We start from the raw sequence: 26766 nt of genomic DNA on the forward strand, positions 1-26766 counted from the left end.
AGGGTAATGTGGGCTTGGAACGTAGCTGGGTGGGTTTGAGCTGCATCAGGGACATTCTCAGGTCCAGAAATACTGCATGTAGCCAGTTCCCGGTTGCTTTGTGGGTTGAGAAAAGTTCCTGATGGGGCCAACGTGCATTGGTATGTTGTCTGATGTGAAAAGAAGACAACAAGGAAAATCTATGGGAGAAACACTGGAAGCTTCTGGAGAAAAGGATGATTGTTTATGACCAAGAAGAAGTAAAGAAAAGCACATTTTCTGTAGGACAACTTGGAGACGTGACGTTGAATTAGCAATATTCTTCCTATTTAACTGCTGATACGGGGCCACAGATCCATCACCAAACTGCTCGAATATTTGCAAGCATACAAAACTATGACCTCTGCAGAAAAGTATGCCAGAATGTGTTTTAGGATCCATATCAATACGGCCCTGAAGATTCACAGAAATGGTGTTCTAGTTCTTGGATATTCTTCAGTGGGCTACATCACCACCCGCCAAGTATGTTTACTGCTAAGAAGTAAACAATGGAAACAGGAAACAGCTGTGGGATAAACATGATCCTGATGTTTTACTCCCACATTTCACAGGGGTCAAGGTCTTAATGTGACTTCATGCTTCCTCCTCTTAGTAGTTTAGCTCTCCATACTTCTCTTAATTGACAAATTATAGTTGTGTATATTTATGGGGTACAAAGTGGTGTTGTGATTTTGGGGGCAGAAAGGAAAAGGATGAATAGGAGAAGGGCATTCCTTAGCTACACTTTAGATTGTGATCGCTGGCCAGCTGGCTTGCCTTCATAAACACTTTTGTCATCAATAGCATGGACTGTGATACAGAGAGCTTATCCTCATGTCAGGGGAGTGTATACAGCACACGACCATGGCCAGATTTCAGCAGCTGCATCTTGCTCTTTCTCTGAGTTCTGATTGGCCAGATTTAGCTGGGCTTTTCCTCTGTTTCCTAATACTACAACCACACCACAGAAAGACCCTTTGACAAATAAGGTCTTTTAAGGCCAGTTCTTTCTTGTACGAGGGGTAGGACATTAAGTATCTGTTGAGCAATTGTTCACTATCATCTCTCTATGTTATGAATGTTATGAAGGCTATTGGCCATCATTGTAGGCCACAATGTCATACAAATAAGCGCTCCCTGGCTTGAAAATGAGAGAACTATTACCTTTGGTTGTTAATTTCTTCCTTTTTGTCCTCTTCCTCCTCTCTTTTTTCATGCTGTATAGTTCTTGTTTTTGTGTACTAGCTGTACTTTTCCAATAATTATTCAACCAATCTTATTCATGTGAACATGTTATACATGCAAGTAGTTTCCTAGCTTTGGCTATCTAAAGTCCAGGCCAGAGAATACTCTAGTGTGTTTTTTTTAACGTAAATCATGTGTTGACTCTTTAGGCACAGTAGATAAATCAAAAGGCATTCTTGTCCTTAAGACTATCATCTATCTATCTATCTATCTATCTATCTATCTATCTATCTATCTATCTATAAATCATTTATCTCTATCTATAATTTGGTTCCTTTAGAAAATGTCTTGTTATGTAGTTCTAGTTGGTGTAGAACTCACTGTGTAGATGATACTGGCCTTGAACTTGCAAAAGTCCTTCTGCTTCTGCATTTGAAGTATCAGGATTGTAGGCATCCACCACCATACCTGTCGCAAAGCTCAGCTTCTTACAGACTATTCCTTTCTTAGTGTCTCAGCAGAAAACTTCTTGAGAATCTAAAACCCATGGGCTTTGGTGATTCAGAAGATAATGAGAACAAGGAATCGTAGACACAGATTAATAGATAGACTGAGAAGACAAGTGGGGATCAATGAAGCCAGCAGAGATCAACAACGCCAGGCAATCTTTACCATCCCTCAATAGGAGAGAGTGAATGAAGAGCCAGCCTAGAGGAATCAACTCAGGTAAGATGGAATTCCGTTGAGCTCATTCATTGGAAGGAGCTCATTCATTGGTTTTCAGTTATGCTGGAGATACAGTTTAGGAAGATGCTCCTCCCTCTCTTCTCTTTTCCCGCCTTATGCTGCAATCTGCCACCACACAAACTAAGTGAAGATTTTGTAGATAACGTTGCTGTGATGGTTGGTGATTGTTTGCTCATCAGATCTTAGCTTTCAATACTGTGTTTTGCACTCTTTCTAAAAAGGAGTTATTTTATCATTTATTTATGACTTTGTGTGTTTTGAGTGCCTGAAAAGGTCAGAAGAGAATATCAGATCCCCTGGAGCTGAACTTACAGGTGATTGGGAACCACCTGATATGGGTGCTGGGAACTGAATACCTGTCCCTTGAAAGAGCATCATATGCTCTTAAACACTGAGCCAATCGCCAGCCCTAGAAACTTAAAAAATATTATGTATATGTCTAATATTATATACATATATAATATTTTTTATTATTGGAATATTGGAAAACAAAATGCAATTGGATTCCCTGAAACAGGAAGTATAGGTGGTTGTGATCATGGGAAGTGGTTACTGGGAACTGAACTTTTTCCTCTGTAAGAACAGTAGATGCTCTCAAACACTGAGCCATCTCTCTCACTCCTGTATTTTGAGCCTTAGAGACTGACTGAGCCTGGGAATTACAGTCTGCACGGATCAGTCACTGAGATCCCCAACAGGAAATACGATCTGTGTGAATAGAGGCTTGAGGTGGCGACAGGCTCTTTCTGCAAACCTTCCACTTTCTACTCACTCACTTTCTAGTCAGGATTGGTGACCTTCCCTATAGAAAGACTTTTCTTGATTCTTCCCTTCTGGACCTGACATGCTTCTGCTGCCCAGCATTGTCCTGGATCCTCCCCTTAGGATGTGAATTAACCTGCTTTGCTTCTTTCTATCATCCGTAGTTTTCTGTGATGGCATTTCTTATCCATCCTCTCTGCCTGTCCCCTACCAGCAACCTCAATAGAAACACTAGATAAAGAAGCGCCTGAGTGGGTTCTTTAAATATTTAAATATTTATTTATTTATTTAGACAAGGTTTCTCTGTGTAGCCCTGGCTGTCCTGAAACTCACTCTGTAGACCAGGCTCACTTTGAACTCAGAGACCCACCTGCCTTTGCCTCCCAGTGCTGGGACTAAAGGCGTGCACCACCACTGCCCAGCTACTATTTGTTTATTTACTTTTGTACACCGGTTTTGCTCTACATAGCCCTGGCTGTAAGGGAACCTACTATGCAGACAAGGCTGACTGCAAACTCTGAGAGATTCACTGGCTTCCTGAGTGCTGGGCTTAAAGGTATGCACCACCACTCCCAGCTCTTGTCTGAGTGTTTTTTTGTTTCTTGTTTTTTAAACCAAGATGTATAAGACATGCAAGATGTCAATGGCCATCTTCAAAAATGTACATATTAAAATGGTATGGCTCACTTCATTCTTTTCTTGTGAATGCGTGGATTTATTTTTGGAGCCAAACGTAATCTCCATAGGTGGAGAGTTGGATCCTTTATCATTAATTTTGGATGCTAAATGTGTGTCTTTGGCAGATGGAAGTTGTTGACAGATTGCTGGAAAGGCAACCAGAGATGACAGAAGTGTGAAATAAATGGTCTTGGGAGCTGAAAATTGATCGTCTGAATGCGCCCTTCTTTCCACTGATGATCTGTGGTATAACGAACTGATTTGTCTCTGCTCTCTCCCTTTATTCTGACACAAATGGGTTGTTGGAATTTGAGACAGGAAACAAGAAAACAATTTTACATCAGTGGATGGAGAGAGTGTGTGACCTTCTTGTCTGGATGAGTAAACTTTTTCCTAGTGATCTTCTTTTTGACTTCAGCAAGCTCTGCCCTTCTCTACTAAGGTTGATTTGCTGGTTTCTTTTGTAAGCTGGATGATGCTTGTCCTATCTTCACCCGGAGTGCATAGTGAATGGGCTGACACACTTGTCAGAAACATCTCCTCTTCGTCTCTGGAGGATTTGCCTGTCTGTGAAACAATTAGACCGTTTATTTCATAAACTTGCCTTTTTGATTTCATTTTTAAAAGTTAACCTCATATAGTAAATACTGAGTCATAAGAAGTTTTCTATCTATTGTATAATTAAATAGGTAATTATAAACACACATTGTATTCTGTACTTCAAAGATATCACTTTCTCATTCTGCTTTTTTTGTTTCCTTAGCACTCTTTTGTAAAAATCAACTAGTGTTTCTTGTTGCTCGTTCACCTTTTCAGAATTATTCCACGTTTATAAAATCAGAGTGTACCCCGTTCTGACCACACACGCACTTCTTACAAATGGAGCATACTGTACATGTTGCTTGAACTTCTGACTGATATGACACATGCCACTTTGCAAGCATTTCAGGAGGTCCTCTTTTACCCTGGCTTTCCTAAGTAGGTCTATTTTTGATCATTTAAAGCTAACAATGTTGTATTTTTCCATAGGTTAAAATCTGCAACCCTGAAGAGGAAGCATATTAAACTCCCAAGTAACTTAAGCTCAGATATAGATTGGTTTATTGACAAATTAGATCATCATCTTTCTTATCTGTTTGTGGGAGAGGTGTTGATCTTAGTCTTTGGGAGAGAAAGATGCCTAAGATGAGAGATGCCGAGAGGAAATTTCCATTCCCCCCCAATTTGCAGGGTTCCCTTCAAAAATGTAAAGAACTCAGAGGACCAATGAGAGCCATACTTGAACCAATATAGCAATAGCTATATGGTTTCCAAAGACAAACATATCCTAGCCTTGGGAGAGGTGAGTGGTCTTATGAGTACTATTAAGTGTGGTTGGAAAAATGGAAAAATATATGAGTGATTTCAGGGGTCTTGTTTGAAGCATCTTACTTATAGTCAACAATGTAGTTGTTTCATCCAATGCAGCATTGGATGAAAGAGGGAACCATTTAACAATGGAAAAGAGACAAGGGCATGAGGGCACACCTGTATCTTATCTCTTTAGCTCATACCTGAGTACTGTGCTTACTTATAGTCTACCCTTCCCCTCCTTGTCCCAGCTCCTCTCCCATGCACTCCCAGTCTCTTTGAAACATGATCTCTTTAATAATTACTGTCACCACACACCCCTGCTCCCTGGAGAAAACTAACAAAGGTTCAGGTTCTACACTTGTAGGATGATGTCACAGGTGAGGCAGGTACAGGATAGAAGGAGGCCTGTCATTGGAGGAGAAGGAAGGATGGGTGGGAGAGAAGTTTGAAGGAAGAGGAGGAGACTAGGGGAGAGAGGAGGAGACATGGCAGAGGAGAGGGAGAGAAGCCTTGGCAGGTGATGTTAAGATTCTGCTCTGTGTATTTACAGGTTGTTATCAATGTTCCTAAGGGATGGATGGTACCGGGCTTTGTATGTTTAAGTGGGCAATTATATTTTATCAATTGGATCTAAGATTACTGTGTTGTGTGTTCTTTTATGTGAGGGTTTGAGTGTAAGAAAGTGTGCGGCTGGGCTGTGTTTCCGCCAAGATATCTAGCAGATATCTTGGGACACCCAAGGTGTAGACCCAGCAAGGTAAAAGATAACCATTACTCTTTATTATTTTTATATTTTTACAACAACATACACTCATGTCTAAAGATGAAGAACCAGTTTCCACAGATAAGAGAGAACATCATCTTGCTTCCTGAGTAACAAGGCTGGGTTTGTTAGTAACGTTAAATGAAGAACACTGAGCATGTAGAATGTTGCTCGATTTTGGCGAAATACCCTTACTATCCGTTTTCTTCTAAGGAGATGTACTCATAAAAGATACTTACATAAGCAAATCTACATGGTAGGATTATGGATTACTGATTTCCCCTTTGTTTATCCATATTTTCTAATTTCTCCAGTAAACATGTCCATTTTGCAAAAAATAATTTTGAAAAATGAAGGCCCAGTTAACTGAAAGGCATGTAAAGTGATTTATATGGCTGATTTCAACTCTACTCCTATCTTCTTGTTTGGCTGGATGTCCCGTTTAGGTATGGCAGTTTACTGTGACCCATCAAAGCAATAGTTAATGTGGCCTAACAACGCTCAAGAGAATGCAACCTCCTGCCTTGAGTTTAGCTCCTGAAGGTTCTGTTCAGCATCATCTTTGTTTTCCCCCCAGCTTGGAAAATCCCACTTGTTCCTCATGTTATGCACAGTGGCTTTATAAGGAAATGGAAAATTGTATGACGCTCATTGAGTTTTGGAACTCATGCCTATTTCCATTCTGTGAGACTAAGCTTTTCTCTCGCAGCTTACACTGGTGCATGTTTGCTCTCATTCTAGAGATACGGATGCTTTCTAAAGAACCTGCTCTTTATTTTTTCAAGGAGTGTTGGTGGTGGGTGGTGGCAGGGTCCCTAAGTTCATGTTTGACTCTAGTGATCTACACAACAAGGTAGTCACTATTTTTGTTTTTGTGGCCATCTGAAATCTGAGAATGTAGATGATAGAGGTGACTGTCCAGCAACCACAGTTCTTAATTTAAGTCCTTACACAATACCTGCTAAGGAAGGAGGGACAAAAATTATTTACACGGAAAACTCACAAAGCCTTCAATAAAGCAAAAATCTTATTCAACAAAACTGAAACAAAATCATCAAAAATGTATGAATGAATTTCCTGAGAACTGAACTCAGACTGCGAAGGAGGACATTCATTAAATTATAAGGCTGGAAACAATTCTAGCATTTAGTAGGACTTCAATGCCTACTAAAGTAGCTGTTGGTTTCTCTTTTGACAGCCAGTTGATTGGTACAGATGGTTTTGTCTAGGTTTTCCTGCATCTATAATCAGTTGGAGCTTTCTCTGCTTCATGTGGCCTCTTCTAGATGGCAAATCATACTTCTTTGTCATAGTGAAAGCAAAGGTTCAAGTGATAGCAAAAGTTTTTAAGACCCCTCTAGGTCTAGGCTTGGAGTAGATACGATGCCATTTCAGGCATATTCTTTCGGCTAAAAACAAATCACAAGGCAACTTCAGAATCAAAGGTTGGGGCTAGACTCTTGATAAGCATGGAAAGACAGACTGCTAAGAGCATGGTCAGGGAAAAGAGAGAACTGAGAACAAACATACATAGTGTGTGTGTGTGTGTGTGTGTGTGTGTGTGTGTGTGTGTGTATGTGTAATATTGGCCCTTGTAGAATACCTGGGTTGAGTTCTCTGTACCCACATGATGGCTAACAATTTTTCTGTATCTCCAGTTTAAGGAGATCTGACATCATCTTTTGGTCTATGTGGGTACTAGGCACACAGATGGTGCACATACATACATGCAGGCCAAACTCTCATCTAAACAAAATAAATCTTTAAACAATGTAAACTTGTGAATTTGGTGATTGCACGGATGACATTTTCTGATTAGATGGGTCATGCACAAGACCTTTGGTCACTTGATGATTCATGGGATAGCCAATGGGAGGTTTTCTTCACAGTGACTCTTGTAGTGTCTAATGCCTACAGAAGGACAAGTGGCATTGAATAAGATGAAGAAACAGACTAATTTTCTAGTAACAACTTTTATTATAAATGTGACAGAATTTAAAGTCCAAAATAGTTTTAATTTTTTCTATAACTGAGGCTTAAAATTAAGAGAGTGTTAGTAATTATAGGGCTGACAAGGGACACTGGAACCTAGAGATACCAGTGACCATATACATGGCTTGACTTTTTTAAAATTTAATTTTGGTTTTACTTATTCATTTTATATCCTGATCACTGCCCTTCTCCTGGTCATCCCCCAATCCTTGGCCCCCTCTCTCCACTTCTCCTCTAAGCAGTTGGGGGCCCCCTGTGTATACCCTGACCCTGACACTTCAAGTCTCTGCTAGGCTAGGTACTTCCTCTTCCATTGAGGCCAGACAAGGTGGAACATATCCCACATACCGGCAACAGCATTTGGGATAGCCTCCATTCCAGTTGTTCAGGACCCATGTGAAGACCAAGCTGGACATCTGATATATATGAGTGGGGAGGCCTAGGTCCAGCCCATGGATGTCCTTTGGTTGGTGGTTCAGACTATGAGAGCCCCAAGGGTTCAGGTTAGTTGTCTCTGTTGGTCTTCCTGTGGAGTTCCTTTGGGGGCTGCAATCCTTCCTCCTGTTCTTCCATAAGAGTCCCCAAGCTCCATCCACTGTTTGGCTGTGGGTGTCTGTATCTTTCTGAGTTAGCTGTTGGGTGGAGCCTCTCAGAGGACAGCATGTTCCTGCCTGCAAGAGTTACAGAGTATCACTAATAGTGTTAGGGAATGATGCTTGCCCATTGGATGGGTGTAAATTTTGGCTGATTATTGGTTGGCCATTCCCTCAGTCTTTGCTCCATTCCTCTTGCCTGCATATCTTGTAGACAGGATAAATTTGGGGGTTTATAGTTTTGTGTGTGGGTTGGTGTTGCTCCACTGGGATTCCTGCCTGGTTACAGGAGGTAGCCTCTTCAGGGTCTATATCCCTAGTGTAGCGAGTTACAGTTAAGGTCACCCTCATTGATTGTTGGGTGCCTCCCTTATCCCATGTCTCTGTCTCATCCTGGTAATGCCTCCCACCTCCTCACCCCTGAATGTGGCAGATTTCCATCCATTTTCATGGTCATCTAGCCATCTCCCCTGTCCGTCACCACACCTGATCCTGAATCTTCCATTCATCTCTATCTAAGTGAGATTCAAGCTTCCTTGCTTGGGCCTTCCTTCTAGTTTAGTTTCCTTTGGTCTTGGCATATTACCTATATTTTATGGCTAATATCAACTTATAAATGAGTACATCCCATCAATGTCCTTTTGGGTCTGAGTTAACCTCACTCAGGATGATATTCTCAAGTTCCATCCATTTGCCTGCAAAATTCATGATATTTGTTTCTAATAGCTTCTATTGTGTAGATGTACCACATTTCCTTTGCTATTCTTCAGTTTAAGGACATCTATGTTGTTTCAAGTTTCTGGCTACTAAAAATGAAGCTGCTACGAACATAGTGGAGCATGTGTCTTTGTGGGATGATGGATCCTCTTTTGGGTATATGCCCAGGAGTGGTATATCTGGGTCTTGAGGTAAGAACTATTTCCTGTTTTCTGAGACACTAACTTTTATTTTTAAGAACCTCATATTCAACTGTAAAGAATTAAAAATTCTTGTATGCATATGGAAAAGTTAAGATTTCTGGCAAATATTTAAATTATTTTTGCAATAAGAAAACAGAAATTATGCCCCTTTTAGTTCAAGAAGTAATTGAATTCTTTTAAAGACATTAAGTATTTCTTTTCCAAACTGTCATCTAGATTTATTAGTTAATGCTGAGATTTCATCGTGGACTAACTGCTATTTCTGTTTTTGATCATTGTTATTATTTTTTTTTTTTACTTTATTTCTTATGTTACTATAGTTCTCCTTGGCAAGCTTCCAGAATCACATTTTTAAGCTAAAATATATATATCTGTATGGTATAAATTTTCTTTCTGTATATTATATCTCTTATCATATTAAAGACAGTTTCCTCAGATTTATTTTTCTAATTCACTAAGTCTTTCTTCGGCTGTACCTAGCCTTTAATATAGCCATTTTTCGTTCAATACTTTATTTTAAATTTTGATTCTCCTATTTGGCCTAAAAACATACCCTGGAAATGACACACATCTCTGTGGCATGTACAATTGCTGCTAAATTGTGGTTTGGGAGTAACAGTCCTTGTTTATCTTATCTGCTTTTTGATGACGCTGCTGCCAGGGTGGATGACTGGATTAGAATTAGAGTTTATCTGTCAGGATGCTAGATCACAGCCTTTGGTTTCCCAGTTGCATTTTCTTTTGATGTTTAATAGCATTGATGACAAGGCTCTGTCACAGTCATCTCTGAATGGGCTTACCACTTAAGGGAGGCTATAAGCAATTCCTTTTTTCTTTCCCCTTTCCCAACTCCTAAATCTTTCCCACATCCTACCCATGCAACTTCGTATTCTTTTTCTTAATGTCCTCAAATCAAACCAGATCAAAACACAACAAAAAAGAAACAAGACAAAGCATGGATTCTGTTTTGTGTTGGCAAGCTACATCAGGGCTTGGGTCTATCCTGGAGTACAGTTGATATACTCAGTGTTGGTCCATTGGAGAACATTGATGCTCCTTCTCCTAGCAGGTATGAACTAGAGGTATTGGCTAGAGGTAGGACTTCACATCCACTGTTGCAGTCATCTCTGAATTGTCTTACCATGTATTCCTTTCTGTGTGCTAGAATTTTGTCTTGCCTAAGCTTGTACAGGTCATGTGTGGGCTGTCACAGATATTGTCAATTCTTATTTCCTTTAAACATGATAGTTCAAGTTTCATTTAAAAATAGCAGGGCATGGTACTATGCACCTTTAATCACAGCACATGGGAGCCAGAAGAGGTGGACGTCTGTGTGTCTGGGGCTAGCTTGGTCTACATCTCAAACTCAAGCCAGCCAGGGCTACACAGTGAGACACTGTCTCAAACAAAGAAACTTGCACTCATACCCTTAAGAAACATATAAAAAAGTAAAACAAAAATCTCTGGTTTTATAGTGTCTCTAACATTTCATGATAAACTATAGAGGGGCCAAAGGTCAATAAAGTGACTGTGTTTTGTATTAAAACAACCGATGTATTTTCTATCATTAGAAAGCAAGTACGTAAATCAACACTAACTTTAGTTATTGAAAGAGGAAAATTAATTTCACACTTTTTGTATACTAGGGATTGTTGCCCATGAAATATGGAGACATAATATACTGGAGGGCTTTGAAACTAAAGGAAGAATTACTTTAAGGAAAATGTAACCGACCATAGTGAATGCCGAGGAGGACTGAGCACAGATGGAATGAAATGCTACTTAACTACACTGGACTCATTTAAGTAGACATAAAAGTCATGGTTTGAATAGTGAAGAAAGTGGGGGATGAGGGCTGACAAAAAGAAAGGACAAAAATCAACGACAGTGTCACTTTGAGGACTCCTGCTATGAAGAGAAGCAGAGAAATTCAGAGAGGTCGATCGGTAATTTGAAAGTCTTTCTTCAACATTGTGATATATATTGCACCGAAGGGGATTGAAAATACAGAAGAGAGCATCTTACTAAAGAATATATGGGAACACTGCTAATGAAAAGTCTTACTTTTAGACTGAACCACATCCATCATGATAGGAAGCCAGTTGGTACCAGCTCAGGGTTTTCTGATTTGTCCATCTTCCCAATGAAATGAAAATGGAACTCTTCAGTTGGAGTGAAGTGTAGGAAGGGGTTAGACATTACTAGGGCAGGAATGTAGTTTTGAAGATTATGAGAGCCACTGAGCCATGTCAACGGACCACTGGAGCTCTGTTAATAAGCATTTCCCATATAGGAGCAGCCATCAATGGGCAGAGGTGAGTCTATGGAGAGTTGTAGACATTGGGAAACTGAGGAATCCTGAAAAGAGGAGTCATAATGACGGTGTGAACTTCAATTTGGGTAGTGAGGAAACTGTGTTTAGAAGGCAGTGCATGTATTGATAACAGCATATCTTAGAGTGTGATGAGGAACACAGGGATAGAGAGAAAATCCTGTGACCCAAGCCGCAGGCAACAGGGCAGTGAAAGGATCACCCAGCGAGTGAGGACATGTTGGGGCCAGGAGACAGTGGAAGAGAGAAAGATGGTAATCCGCATTCTGAACTCTGGAAGAAATGTACTGCGGTGGTGGTAGGGGGCTTCTGTGTGTGTCTGGTGACTGAGAGAGGGAGGGCTACTGAAGAGAAACCACAACAAGGTTCAGGTTGCTGGGAGAGATGGAGGAAAAGCACAACCTAAGAAGAAATATTACAACAAACTATAAGAGGGGGAAACATATTGGTAAAGATAAAATATGATATTAAGTAGAGCAAATACAAAAATAGACAGGAGTAAAAAAAAACTAAGAATAAGTTCTATGTGTACTTACAAAAAACCCTATTTTTCCAAATATAGTAATAAGAAAAAAAGAGAAAGAAAATATACTAGGACTAAAAAAAATGTACTTATAAATGAATCTAAAATACAATGAAACCTCGATAAGGATGTTCTTTGCATAATTCTCTGGCAGTCATCTAGTAGAAATTCATGATATTCTAGCAAAGCAGCAACCAAAACTGACCACAAAGAAAGTAGAAAACCTGCATAGATTATCATACAGGTGTATGAAAGAAAAAAACATACTCAAAAAGCCAATGGACTCCATTGATTTACAGCAGGCTTTTATTTTTCAGAATTTCAATAAAAATCAATTTCTAAATTGTTCAAATAACTTCAATTATAAAAAAAGAGGACAGCACATATTCACTTAATGAAGCTATCATCATCTTAATTAAAACAGTTAATGATAGTTTGAGAAGGAGAAACTATGAGCAAAATTTGCTCATAAAAACATGGATTTTGAGGGACAGACTGGATAAACAGTTCTCTGCACCCAAATCCCGTGGGAGGGAGAGCTAAACCTTCAGAGAGGCAGACACGCCTGGGAAACCAGAAGAGACTGCACTCTGCACACATCTCTGACACCAGAGGAAAACACCAAACGCCATATGGAACCCTGGTGCACGGAGGCTTCCGGAAACGGCGGCGCAGATCTTCCTGGTTGCTGCCACCGCAGAGAGCTCGTGGGTAGCACCCCGCGAGCAAACTTGAGCCTTGAGACCACAGGTAAGACCAACTTTTCTGCTGCAAGTGACCTGCCTGGTGAACACCAGACACAGGCCCACAGGAACAGCTGAAGGCCTGTAGATAGGAAAAACTACACGCCCGAAAGCAGAACACTCTGTCCCCATAACTGACTGAAAGAGAGGAAAACAGGTCTACAGCACTCTTGACACACAGGCTTATAGGACAGTCTAGCCACTGTCAGAAATAGCAGAACAAAGTAACACTAGAGATAATCTGATGGCGAGAGGCAAGCACAGGAACCCAAGCAACAGAAACCAAGACTACATGGCATCATCGGAGCCCAATTCTCCCACCAAAGCAAACACAGAATATCCAAACACACCAGAAAAGCAAGATCTAGTTTCAAAATCGTATTTGATCATGATGCTGGAGGACTTCAAGAAAGACGTGAAGAACTCTCTTAGAGAACAAGTAGAAGCCTACAGAGAGGAATCGCAAAAATCCCTGAAAGAATTCCAGGAAATCATAAATAAACAAGTAGAAGCCTACAGAGAGGAATCGCAAAAATGCCTGAAAGAATTCCAGGAAAACATAAATAAACAAGTAGAAACCCATAGAGAGGAGACACAAAAATCCCTGAAAGAATTCCAGGAAAACACAATCAAACAGTTGAAGGAATTAAAAATGGAAATAGAAGCAATCAAGAAAGAACACATGGAAACAACCCTGGACATAGAAAATCAAAAGAAAAGACAAGGAGCTGTAGATACAAGCTTCACCAACAGAATACAAGAGATGGAAGAGAGAATCTCGGGAGCAGAAGATTCCATAGAAATCATTGACTCAACTGTCAAAGATAATGTAAAGCAGAAAAAGCTACTGGTCCAAAATATACAGGAAATCCAGGACTCAATGAGAAGATCAAACCTAAGGATAATAGGTATAGAAGAGAGTGAAGACTCCCAGCTCAAAGGACCAGTAAATATCTTCAACAAAATCATAGAAGAAAACTTCCCTAACCTAAAAAAAGAGATACCCATAGGCATACAAGAAGCCTACAGAACTCCAAATAGATTGGACCAGAAAAGAAACACCTCCCGTCACATAATAGTCAAAACACCAAACGAACAAAATAAAGAAAGAATATTAAAAGCAGTAAGGGAAAAAGGTCAAGTAACATATAAAGGCAGACCTATCAGAATTACACCAGACTTTTCGCCAGAAACTATGAAAGCCAGAACGTCCTGGACAGATGTCATACAGATCCTAAGAGAACACAAATGCCAGCCCAGGTTACTGTATCCTGCAAAAATCTTAATTAATATAGATGGAGTAACCAAGATATTCCATGAAAAAACCAAATTTACACAATATCTTTCTACAAATCCAGCACTACAAAGGATAATAAATGGTAAAGCCCAACATAAGGAGGCAAGCTATACCCTAGAAGAAGCAAGAAACTAATCGTCTTGGCAACAAAACAAAGAGAAGAAAAGCACAGAAACATAACCTCACATCCAAATATGAATATAACAGGAAGCAATAATCACTATTCCTTAATATCTCTCAACATCAATGGCCTCAACTCCCCAATAAAACGACATAGATTAACAAACTGGATATGCAACGAGGACCCTGCATCCTGCTGCCTACAGGAAACACACCTCAGAGACAAAGACAGACACTACCTCAGAGTGAAAGGCTGGAAAACAACTTTCCAAGCAAATGGTCAGAAGAAGCAAGCTGGAGTAGCCATTCTAATATCAAATAAAATCAATTTTCAACTAAAATTCATCAAAAAAGATAAGGAAGGACACTTCATATTCATCAAAGGAAAAATCCACCAAGATGAACTCTCAATCCTAAATATCTATGCCCCAAATACAAGGGCGCCTACATACGTAAAAGAAACCTTACTAAAGCTCAAAACGCACATTGCACCTCACACAATAATAGTAGGAGACTTCAACACCCCACTCTCAACAATGGACAGATCATGGAAACAGAAATTAAACAGAGACGTAGACAGACTAAGAGAAGTCATGAGCCAAATGGACTTAACAGATATTTATAGAACATTCTACCCTAAAGCAAAAGGATATACCTTCTTCTCAGCTCCTCATGGTACTTTCTCCAAAATTGACCATATAATTGGTCAAAAAACGGGCCTCAACAGGTACAGAAAGATAGAAATAATCCCATGCGTGCTATCGGACCACCACAGCCTAAAACTGGTCTTCAATAACAATAAGGGAAGAATGCCCACATATACATGGAAATTGAACAATGCTCTACTCAATGATAACCTGGTCAGGGAAGAAATAAAGAAAGAAATTAAAAACTTTTTAGAATTTAATGAAAATGAAGGTACAACATACCTAAACTTATGGGACACAATGAAAGCTGTGCTAAGAGGAAAACTCATAGTGCTGAGTGCCTGCAGAAAGAAACAGGAAAGAGCATATGTCAGCAGCTTGACAGCACACCTAAAATCTCTAGAACAAAAAGAAGCAAATACACCCAGGAGGAGTAGAAGGCAGGAAATAGTCAAACTCAGAGCTGAAATCAACCAAGTAGAAACAAAAAGGATCATAGAAAGAATCAACAGAACCAAAAGTTGGTTCTTTGAGAAAATCAACAAGATAGATAAACCCTTAGCCAGACTAATGAGAGGACACAGAGAGTGTATCCAAATTAACAAAATCAGAAATGAAAAGGGAGACATAACTATAGATTCAGAGGAAATTCAAAAAATCATCAGATCTTAGTATAAAAGCCTATATTCAACAAAACTTGAAAATCTTCAGGAAATGGACAATTTCCTAGACAGATACCAGGTACCGAAGTTAAATCAGGAACAGATAAACCAGTTAAACAACCCCATAACTCCTAAGGAAATAGAAGCAGTCATTAAAGGTCTCCCAACCAAAAAGAGCCCAGGTCCAGACGGGTTTAGTGCAGAATTCTATCAGACCTTCATAGAAGACCTCATACCAATATTATCCAAACTATTCCACAAAATTGAAACAGATGGAGCCCTACCGAATTCCTTCTATGAAGCCACAATTACTCTTATACCTAAACCACACAAAGACACAACAAAGAAAGAGAACTTCAGACCAATTTCCCTTATGAATATCGACGCAAAAATACTCAATAAAATTCTGTCAAATCGAATCCAAGAGCACATCAAAACAATCATCCACCATGATCAAGTGGGCTTCATCCCAGGCATGCAGGGATGGTTTAATATACGGAAAACCATCAACGTGATCCATTATATAAACAAACTGAAAGAACAAAACCACATGATCATTTCATTAGATGCTGAGAAAGCATTTGACAAAATTCAACACCCCTTCATGATAAAAGTCCTGGAAAGAATAGGAATTCTAGGCCCATACCTAAACATAGTAAAAGCCATATACAGCAAATCAGTTGCTAACATTAAACTAAATGGAGAGAAACTTGAAGCAATCCCACTAAAATCAGTTACTAGACAAGGCTGCCCACTTTCTCCCTACTTATTCAATATAGTTCTTGAAGTTCTAGCCAGAGCAATCAGACAACAAAAGGAGGTCAAGGGGATACAGATCGGAAAAGAAGAAGTCAAAATATCACTTTTTGCAGATGATATGATAGTATATTTAAGTGATCCCAAAAGTTCCACCAGAGAACTACTAAAGCTGATAGACAACTTCAGCAAAGTGGCTGGGTATAAAATTAACTCAAATAAATCAGTAGCCTTCCTCTACACAAAAGAGAAACAAGCCGAGAAAGAAATTAGGGAAACGACACCCTTCATAATAGACCCAAATAATATAAAGTACCTCGGTGTGACTTTAACCAAGCAAGTAAAAGATTTGTACAATAAGAACTTCAAGACTCTGAAGAAAGGAATTGAAGAAGTCCTTAGAAGATGGAAAGATCTCCCATGCTCATGGATTGGCAGGATTAATACAGTAAAAATGGCCATTTTACCACAAGTGATCTACAGAGTCAATGCAATTCCCATCAAAATACCAATCCAATTCTTCAAAGAGTTAGACAGAACAATTTGCAAATTCATCTGGAATAACAAAAAACCCAGGAGAGCTAAAATTATCCTCAACAGTAAAAGGACTTCAGGGGGAATCACTATCCCTGAACTCAAGCAGTATTAGAGAGCAATAGTGATAAAAACTTCATGGTATTGGTACAGAGACAGACAGATAGACCAATGGAACAGAATTGAAGACCCAGAAATGAACCCACACACCTATGGGCACTTGATTTTTGACAAAGGAGCCAAAACCATCCAATGGAAAAAAGATAGCATTTTCAGCAAATGGTGCTGGTTCAACTGGAGGGCAACATGTAGAAGAATGCAGATCGATCCATGCTTATCACCCTGTACAAAGCTTAAGTCCAAGTGGATCAAGGACCTCCACATCAAACCAGACACACTCAAACTAATAGAAGAAAAACTAGGGAAGCATCTGGAACACATGGGCACTGGAAAAAATTTCCTGAACAAAACACCAATGGCTTATGCTCTAAGATCAAGAATCGACAAATGGGATCTCATAAAACTGCAAAGCTTCTGTAAGGCAAAGGACACTGTGGTTAGGACAAAACGGCAACCAACAGATTGGGAAAAGATCTTTACCAATCCTACAACAGATAGAGGCCTTATATCCAAAATATACAAAGAACTCAAGAAGTTAGACCGCAGGGAAACAAATAACCCTATTAAAAAATGGGGTTCAGAGCTAAACAAAGAATTCACAGCTGAGGAATGCCAAATGGCTGAGAAACACCTAAAGAAATGTTCAACATCTTTAGTCATAAGGGAAATGCAAATCAAAACAACCCTGAGATTTCACCTCACACCAGTGCGATTGGCTAAGATCAAAAACTCAGGTGACAGCAGATGCTGGCGAGGATGTGGAGAAAGAGGAACACTCCTCCATTGTTGGTGGGATTGCAGACTGGTACAACCATTCTGGAAATCAGTCTGGAGGTTCCTCAGAAAATTGGACATTGAACTGCCTGAGGATCCAGCTATACCTCTCTTGGACATATACCCAAAAGATGCCCCAACATATAAAAAAGTCACGTGCTCCACTATGTTCATCGCAGCCTTATTTATAATAGCCAGAAGCTGGAAAGAGCCCAGATGCCCTTCAACAAAGGAATGGATACAGAAAATGTGGTACATCTACACAATGGAATATTACTCAGCTATCAAAAACAATTACTTTATGAAATTCGTAGGCAAATGGTTGGAAGTGGAAAATATCATCCTGAGTGAGGTAACCCAATCACAGAAAAACACACATGGTATGCACTCATTGATAAGTGGCTATTAGCCCAAATGCTTGAATTATCCTAGATGCCTAGAACAAATGAAACTCAAGACGGATGATCAAAATGTGAATGCTTCACTCCTTCTTTAAAAGGGGAACAAGAATACCCTTGGCAGGGAATAGAGAGGCAAAGATTAAAACAGACACAGAAGGAACACCCATTCAGAGCCTGCCCCACATGTGGCCCATGCATATATAGCCATCCAAGTAGACAAGATGGATGAAGCAAAGAAGTGCAGGCCAACAGGAGCCGGATGTAGATCGCTCCTGAGAGACACAGCCAGAATACAGCAAACACAGAGGCATATGCCAGCAGCAAACCACTGAATTGAGAATAGGACCCCCGTTGAAGGAATCAGAGAAAGAACTGGAAGAGCTTGAAGGGGCTCGAGACCCCATATGTACAACAATGCCAAGAAACCAGAGCTTCCCGGGACTAAGCCACTACCTAAAGACTATACATGGACTGACCCTGGGCTCTGACCTCATAGGTAGCAATGAATATCCTAGTAAGAGCATCAGTGAAAGAGGAAACCCTGGGTCCTGCTAAGACTGAACCCCCAGTGAACTAGATTGTTGGGGGGAGGGCGACATGGTGGGGAGGATGGGGAGGGGAATACTCCTTAAGAAGGGGAGGGGGAGGGGGATGTTTGCCTGGAAACCGGGAAAGGGAATAACACTTGAAATGTATATAAGAAATACTCAAGTTAAGAAAAAAAATATATATATAAAAACATGGAAATTTTCTAACTAAAATATTACTGAAGATGTTTTTTAAGTGAGTAGAACACAACTGGATTTTTAGAAGACAACTTGTTGTTTCTCCACTATGATGACAAGACTTATCTTTGAGTAACTTTATAGCTATTTTTCATGATAAAAAATCCTTGTGTCACTTATGACTATCCAAGACAATTTAATTTTATGATCAAAAATTTGAGATTGAAATCCTGGGACAGCACTCAGATGACAATGTTTAGACTTTATATAAAAGTTAAAGAGCTTCATTTAGTTTGATTCAGCATTAGAAACAAAACGAAATCTCAATGTTCCTCTAAATAGTCCCTGAAACACTAAACACACACACACACACAGACACACACACACACACACACTTACACAATACACACATACATTTATACATACATACACAACATATATGCACCTATATACATGCATACACATATATATACACATATGTACACACATGCACACATGCATACACAGATACGCACATATAAACAGACAAAGACACACCAACACACAGGCATTGTGGTGGTTTGAATATGATTGGCCCAGTGAGTGTCACTGTTAGGAGGTGTGGCCTTGTTGGATGAAGTGTGTCACTGTGGGGATGGTTTTAAGACCCTGGAAATCAATCTTTTCCTATTTACCTTCAGAACAAAATGCAAAATTCTTAGCTCCTCCTGCATCATGCCTGCCTGCCTAGATGCTGGCACACTTCTTTCCTTGATGATAATGGACTGAACCTCTGAACCTGTAAGGCAGCCCCAATTAATGTCCTTTGTAAGAGTTGCCCTTTCTTGGTGTCTTTTCACAGCAATGGAAACCCTAAGACAGACAGACAGACAGACAGACACACACACTTTCAGCAGTAAGATCAATCACATCTAAAAGTTCCAGATGTGTGTGACAATTAAATGCTAAACTCAAAATAACTCCTTTCTTAAGCTATGGCTAGCTCCAGATAGCTGCCATGGAGGGTAGAGGCTTCTATTTTTCTGCTTCCTGGTTCTCTGTTTTCTCCTCAGTCTTCTCTACTCTACTCGCTTTGACCAGATTCTTGCTCCTTCAGGGTGATGAGACCCCTTCTCATGGTGGATCCAAAGTCTTAGGCATATTTGTAGAGAAATATAGGAATCCATTTTTCTAATAATCTCCTTACAATGCCTGCTCCAACAACAGAGATAATCATTTCAGTTTTGCAGCTATTTATATCATAATTTCCATTAGAACAAGAACCTCACCAGCTCTGCTAACCCTAAGCGAAAGATATGCAAAGAAGTACTGGCTTTGGAGGGTCATTTTCGCACTGTCCTTACTGAGGCATCCACTGAACGTGCTCAGTTTTTAAAACAAAGCCCAGTTTTTTTAGTGGTAAATGAGATGGGACCAGTTTGCAGAGGAACTAGTTAACACTACACAATTGTCAACAAGAATGGACAGTGAATAGAAGCGTAACTAATGGTATGCATTATTGAGCATGTTACATAGCTGGTTATTGAGTAGGCTACGTCATTAATGTAAGAGGAAAGATGAGATAGAGCTCTGAGAGGAGATAGCTGGACAGAGGTGCTAAGAGGGGGAAATGGGAAAAACTGGAGAGGATTTAATTAGGGAGGAAGGAAAGGGATATCTATGTGTCTGTCTGTCTATCTATTTATCTATCTATCTATCTATCTATCTATCTATCTATCTATCTATCTACCTACCTACCTACCTACCTACCTATCTATCTATCTATCTATCTATCTATCTATCTATCTATCTATCTATCTATCTATAGAGAGAGACGGAGGAATATGTAACGGGAAAAATCAATAGGGAAATATTATTTCATGTTTATTTAAAATATGCTATATACAAATATTTGTGTAAACATAAATACATTGTATATGCTTACATGATATATGCAGTATTTATGTGAAGATATGCTGCTTGAGGTGATAATGCGTTCCACAAGCACCATAGACTATCCAACAAAACCCGTAGTAGCAGGCATAGAGATCCTTCCCATGAGCTGCTGGTCAGAAAAGTTGAGAAGACTCCCAAAACAATACAGGCTACTGCCATTGCCTTTGGTTGCCTCCCTGGACTTGGTAAAACCCTGCTGCTGAAGACACCACACACTTCAGACACAGGGCTTAGGAGGCGCTGAGCTGGACTTTATGCCTTTTCCCTGAGGACTAGCTCTATGCAATCTGTCAAAGGAGAAAAGCAGTCAATAGTTTCACCTGGTTTTAAAGCTTACCAGCATGGTAAAATATCACCAACCATGTAGTAGTGACATTTATATCTTGGGGACAACTAATAGATGTCTCATTGGACTTAAGGCCTGCTTGAAAAGAAGGAACTCATGCCTTCTGTAAACCTACCAGTAGGTGTTGAGGACACAGAAGTGGACCTACTACTATATTTCACAAATCGGTATAATTCCTAACTACATTCTAAATAATTTATCTTTATTTCACAAAGATAAATACAGCTTTCACCCCTCACCAAGGAAGTTTCTTTTTTTTGCTACAAAGAGCATTATGGGAAATCCCAATTAGTTAAAAGGCAGAGAACACCTGTTTATGGACCGCCCAATCCTAACTAATGTGTAATAGATCTACAGCACCACCTCGATACTTAAAGTTCAGGAAACCTCTTAGATGAGGGGCAGAAAAATTGTACAAACCAGGGGATCAGGCTGTGTGCTGTGAGATAGTGTCTTCTTTATGACAAGGAAGTATATTCATGAACTATCCACAGTCTGGTCACCTAACAAGACCTGCCCAAAAACAGCAGCGGACAAACCAGTACAGATGGGGATATCTCACAGGGTCCCAGCCCAAGGTGAAGAGTCACAGGCGATTAATGGTTTTCAATGAGAGGGAGGGAGAGAGAAGGGGGGGAGGGAGAGAGACGGGGGTAGGGAGAGGGGAGGAGGGAGAGGAGGGAGAGAGGGGGGAAGGAGAGGGAGAGAGAAAGAGAAAGAGAGAGAGAGAGAGAGAGAGAGAGAGAGAGAGAGAGAGAGAGAGAGAGAGAGAGAGAGAGAATGAATCTATCTACCAGTCTTCTTCATGGATGAGCTCTATGATCAGATCCCTAGAGCTCTAAACAAACACAATGTGCGAAACACCAAATGGGCTAAGTAGATGTGTGTGTGTGTGTGTGTGTGTGTGTGTGTGTGTGTGTGTGTGTGTGTGTTGTAATTAAAGGAAAATAGATCATAAATCTGGGGGGAGAGGACACAGAAGGAGTTGGATAGAGGAGCAGAATGGGTAGAAATGTTAGAGTATTCATATATGAAATTCTTTGAAATGTGGGGCAAAATGCAAAAGAAATAGGTCCATGGGGAACCATGGCAACTAGGGAAACCTCTGAGAAAGTAAGGCTTTTTAAAAACCATGTGATTGATTTCATGCCAGAAAAAGTATTTTCGGTCTCTCCTGTCAAGTGCGCTTCAGTGCACAGAACTATGGGTTGGCAGCCATAGGATTGAAGGGAAATAGGCAGCACTACTGGAGGTTGCCAGTAGATGGAGCTGTAGATTTTTAGAAATTCTGATTGAGACCTCTTCCTATGAAACAAAGGTTTCAATACCACAGTCTAACTTTTTTTGTTTCAATTAATATCTCTTGGGACACACATCAACCATACTAAAAAGCAATAGAAAATAAGCTCCTAGGTATGAAATTCATTTCTTCAAGTCACTTCTTTTTATGGATAAGTCTTGCATTTTTTTTCTTTCTTATTTTTCATGATTCTAATGTAAGGAAAATATAAAGATCTAGAAAATAACCTTCTTCTAACCCCTTAAATAAATATAAGCACTGTAACCCCTGAAGAAAGGAGTGTTGCTGAATGATCAAAGAACAACACTATCATCACGGTACCTGTGCTTTTATTTAAAATGTTAGCTGCTTGCACAGGCCTCTGGGATACGGGACTGATAGAATTTTTTGGTGGAATTTTGCATTGCCTCAAGGCTCACATGAGTAATACAGCTCAGGCTGAACAGACATCAAGTGGAGATGAAGCTGATAACTAGACAGTTTAGAATTAGAGAAGGCTAGGTCTTCCAGTGACAGATGACCCTTGACCCAGCTGAGTTCACTGAAAGATGCTGATGGCCCATCACAGAACAGCCACCTCTAATAACTGCCACGTAGTCAAATGGCCCACGTGTTCCCAACAGGACTGAAGACGTCCTTGCTTGTTTGAAGGCAGGTGTGTTCCTACATTTTCCTTATGGTCTGGGTAGGATTTCTGTTCACTTTCTTCAGTGGGAACATGTCATCCACAGTCTGAGTCAAATTGGTCTTCTAGATACCACCTCAGACCCAGTTCCTTTTGGTTTGGAAGGAGGTCACACTCTTGAAAAATAACGAAGTTACTAACAACAAAAGTGATATTTTAAGAATGGCTGTGGGTGCTAAATTGAAAATCTTCCTCTATCCCTTTCTGTTAACTCTACTTACAGTCTGAGGATTTAAACATCACATTCTGGTGGAGTCGGATGCTCTATGCTGGGCATCAAGGCCACAAAAATAATCTTTTTAATCACTGAATTGGGAGATATTGAACCACCAGAAATACAGAGTTAGTTTTCTGCAAGCTTCTGTCAGAGTTTTTATCAACCAATTATTAATATAACCTTGTTTAATATGTCTGTTCTCTTATTTAGTATATATTGTTGATCTACTCACACTGAACTCTTTGCCAGCAGCACTAGAACATACACCGGAATGATGTTTAACATACATGAACTTTTTGAGAAGTCGATCTGTAGCCTTACAGCTAGGAACACTGCCCGAAGCAGACTGTTTGGGTTCCATCCTAACGCAAGAGAATTAGCCACCCAAAGAATAAAAATGACCAGAATGGGACACTCACTGGTTGTGGAAAGCATGTGTGTCTGTGGCAAGAAAGCCAAAAACAGGACAATAGAGGACATGCTTGAGAGACTGGGAATCACACAGACTCCCTCTTAGGTGGATGGCTGAGGGACCATGTCTAGACAATAAAGGTGGAGCATTTTTAAGGGGACCAGCATTTTCCTCATGCTCCTGACTTGAAGCCAAACCCTACCAGTTTCCAACAAAGGCTTTTGTCTCCCTCCAACAGGCTTCCTGCTGGTGGGTGGGCTCAACAGGCTCAAGACCAGATCAGGGCATGCCACTTGACAGCTGTGGGCCAATCAATTATCCCATCTTTCTTCAAACTGACCATCCCTCAATTAGGGGAGCAGCTCTTCAGAGGTCTCTTGGGAAGAGACTGCATCTTTTGGCTTTTCTAGTCCCACTTCTGGTTCATGTGTGTGTCTCTCCTCACTCCCCAACCTCCACACCTTTCCTCTACAGCTGAGTCTGTCTGCTACTCTTTGCAGTGTTTGAGATTTCTCTGCTGCTACCTTTCAGACCCCAGATTTTCCCTGCCTTATAACTCTTCAAATGACTGAGAGAATGAACCCAATCAAGATACCTGGAATGCTAGATTTAGCATGTGACTGTTTGACCTCAGCTGAAAGCATATGGATCAATTGATTCGAAAGCTTTGCTGCTTTGCAAATAGCCATACAGAGTCATACAAATGCTGGGTTTGTTTGTTTGGCTTGGGTTTTCTCTTTGAAGGGGTCTCAGCGTGTAGCCCTGGATGGCCTGAAACTCTCACTGTGTAGCAAGCTGGACTCAAACTCACAGAGATCCACCTGCCTCTGCCTTCCGATTGCTGGGTTAAAGGTGTGGGTCACCATGCCTAGCTCAAATTCTGTTCTCATTCTGGGGTTACTAATACATTTAACAAGCACGTGACTTGAAATATATTTGTGTAAGTGGCATCCATGGATAATGAAGGCAGTTACTCTTGATGAGTTGCTACTGTGTGTCAGTGTTCCATCTAGGCTAGCGAAGGACAAGCTGTTAATGCTATTTGCCTCTTTTTGAAACTAGTGTGATTGCTGGGCAGATTGGGAATAGGTTACACATCTGTTCCAGAACACAGTGAGGAGTAGAACTGGAGCTCCCAGGATGTGGTCCACGCTTTTTCAGTCAGGTCAGGTAACTTCCATGATCCTGGAGCCTTTAGGTGTTTCTTCTGTTCAAAATCCTCTAAGAGGGCACCAGCACTCTGTGGGATACCCAGAAACCTTCCATTCACACTCAGACTTCAGTTCATGGGTCCTTTGGGATTTAAAATGTGACTTGCTCCCTTTAAAAGTGCAAACAATAAGACGCTGTGCAAACCAAGGGATTAATCAGGCATGTGAGTGTCCATTAATAGATCATATGAGGTAGCCTCGAGGTAACTAAGCTCAGAGCTGGCTGAGGCAAAGGTGGGGGACTCCCTAGGAGTCAAACCAGCTCAAAGAGAAACGTGCTAGCTCCAGAGCCTCCAGCATTCCCACCGGGGAGGAGGGAGGAAGTCTCCCTGCCAGAAAGTGACTAAGACAGGAGGAAGCCAGTGGGAAAACCTTCCTTATCAAAGCCCAGGAACTCTGCCTTGTGGGCTTCATCTTTTGCATAAGCCCCTCTGGGATTTTCTCTCCAGCTTGATCGCTGTGGATCACACAGCATTTCTGTTTGATTCTTACCTTTTTTTTTTCTTTTATGGGGCTTGCCCTCTTTTGCCCTTGGCTTCTCTTTTTGGCATTTACACCTTGTTTCATGTTTGATTATCCAATGTTTGACGTTCCTCCTCTGTTCTGTGGAGAAAAACAAATACTTCTATAGCAGCGAATTCTGTGATTAATTTTCTTAGTTATTTCAAAAGTGATTCCTCTATTGAGGTCAAGAAATGTACGTGTGGTATACATTTTAAAATGCTTAGTTTCTCTGGAAGAAAATACTAACCATTCTTGCCAAGGGAAAGTTCTGTGCCCAAAAGCTATGGTAGCAGCTCGATTGACCATATGCACTGCTGTGCCTGCTGCCCCTGTGACACACACGGACAACGTTCAGTTCTCTTCACAGATAAGGAATTATATTAATACTTGGAAATTGCTCTCTTAGGGAAATCTTGGTTTCATTAATAAAATTATTAAATAATGGATTCAAATAGAAGAACAATTTAATCGAGTCTAAAAGAAAAACAAACAAACAAACAAACATAGGCAAGCTATAAATTGTGTCAACTTCTCAGAGAAGAATGGATGAGAGAAAGTCAGAGTTATGTGAGTTACTGGTGTGGAGGTTAGGCACATGGTAGACAAGCAGCCACGTGATGGGGGAGGGGATGCTTTGAGAAAGAGCAAGAAAACCTGAAGTACCAGAAATAGCATTTTTAGGTTCTGTCCAGCATCCAAAAGTGAGATAAAGAAAGAGCAACAGCGAGAACAAAGCAAAACAACAAAACAACCAAAAATATAATACCAAAACAGATGCAAAGGAAAGGAAGAGGCAGGCAGCAGACAGACAGACAGACAGATGGACAGACAGAAAGAGAGAGAGAGAGAGAGAGAGAGAGAGAGAGAGAGAGAGAGAGGAATATTGCTCAGAAAGATGGACAGACCTAGCCAAACCTCATGATGCTGGGCTTCTAAAAACTGTAGTAGGAAGGAATCCTGGGAGGGCTAGCACTGTATCTCATTAAAGGAATAATTATTCCATCTATTTAGCATATATTAAAGTGAACCTCTCTTCCTAGCAGTGGTCCATTAGTGAGGCCACCGATGTTGTCCAAATGGAGTGTTAGGTTCCCATTGGACTAGAGATCCTCTTCTCTTGACCAAGTGCATAGTTACTGTGTCTATCTCAACAGGAAAGTCCCATTTTACACAGTCTATTACAGATAACACCAATGTAAGAAGCTTTAAAAGGAGAAAGCAGTATGGGATGACCTGGTTACTTCTTCCAGTTTGATGCAAACCTAGACATAGCCGAGAGAATGGCAGTTGAGGAATTGCCCGCATGAGATTGGCCTGTGGACATGTCTGTCTGTGGCGGGACATTTTATTGGTTGATAACTGATGTAGGCAGGCCCAGTTCGTTGTGGGAAGGTGGTACTGGCTAAAGATCTGTGGGTAAAAAAGCCTACCAAGCAAGCCAGTAAGTATTGGTTTTATACAGTTTTTGCTTCAATTCCTGCTTCCAAATTCCTGCCTTGATTTTCAATGAT

At 40.4% G+C, this 26766-nt stretch overlaps 2 long non-coding RNA genes across 2 annotated transcripts; one reads left to right on the forward strand and one right to left on the reverse strand.

Moving 5' to 3' along the window:
* Nucleotides 1-4477, forward strand: LOC134486448 (uncharacterized). The gene is made up of 3 exons (XR_015684975.1): nt 1-501; nt 1714-1929; nt 4420-4477. It is a non-coding gene; the product is annotated as an uncharacterized LOC134486448 (long non-coding RNA).
* LOC102554852 (uncharacterized) lies at nt 3651-26526 on the reverse strand. Its single transcript, XR_015684974.1, has 4 exons — nt 26489-26526; nt 25503-25584; nt 25244-25354; nt 3651-3957 (listed from the first exon to the last, which is right to left on the reverse strand). It is a non-coding gene; the product is annotated as an uncharacterized LOC102554852 (long non-coding RNA).
* Between the last annotated feature and the right edge of the window lie 240 nt (nt 26527-26766).

Source organism: Rattus norvegicus, chromosome 3, assembly GCF_021556685.1.
Source record: "Rattus norvegicus strain SHRSP/BbbUtx chromosome 3, alternate assembly SHRSP_T2T, whole genome shotgun sequence".
NCBI classification, from domain to species: domain Eukaryota; kingdom Metazoa; phylum Chordata; class Mammalia; order Rodentia; family Muridae; genus Rattus; species Rattus norvegicus.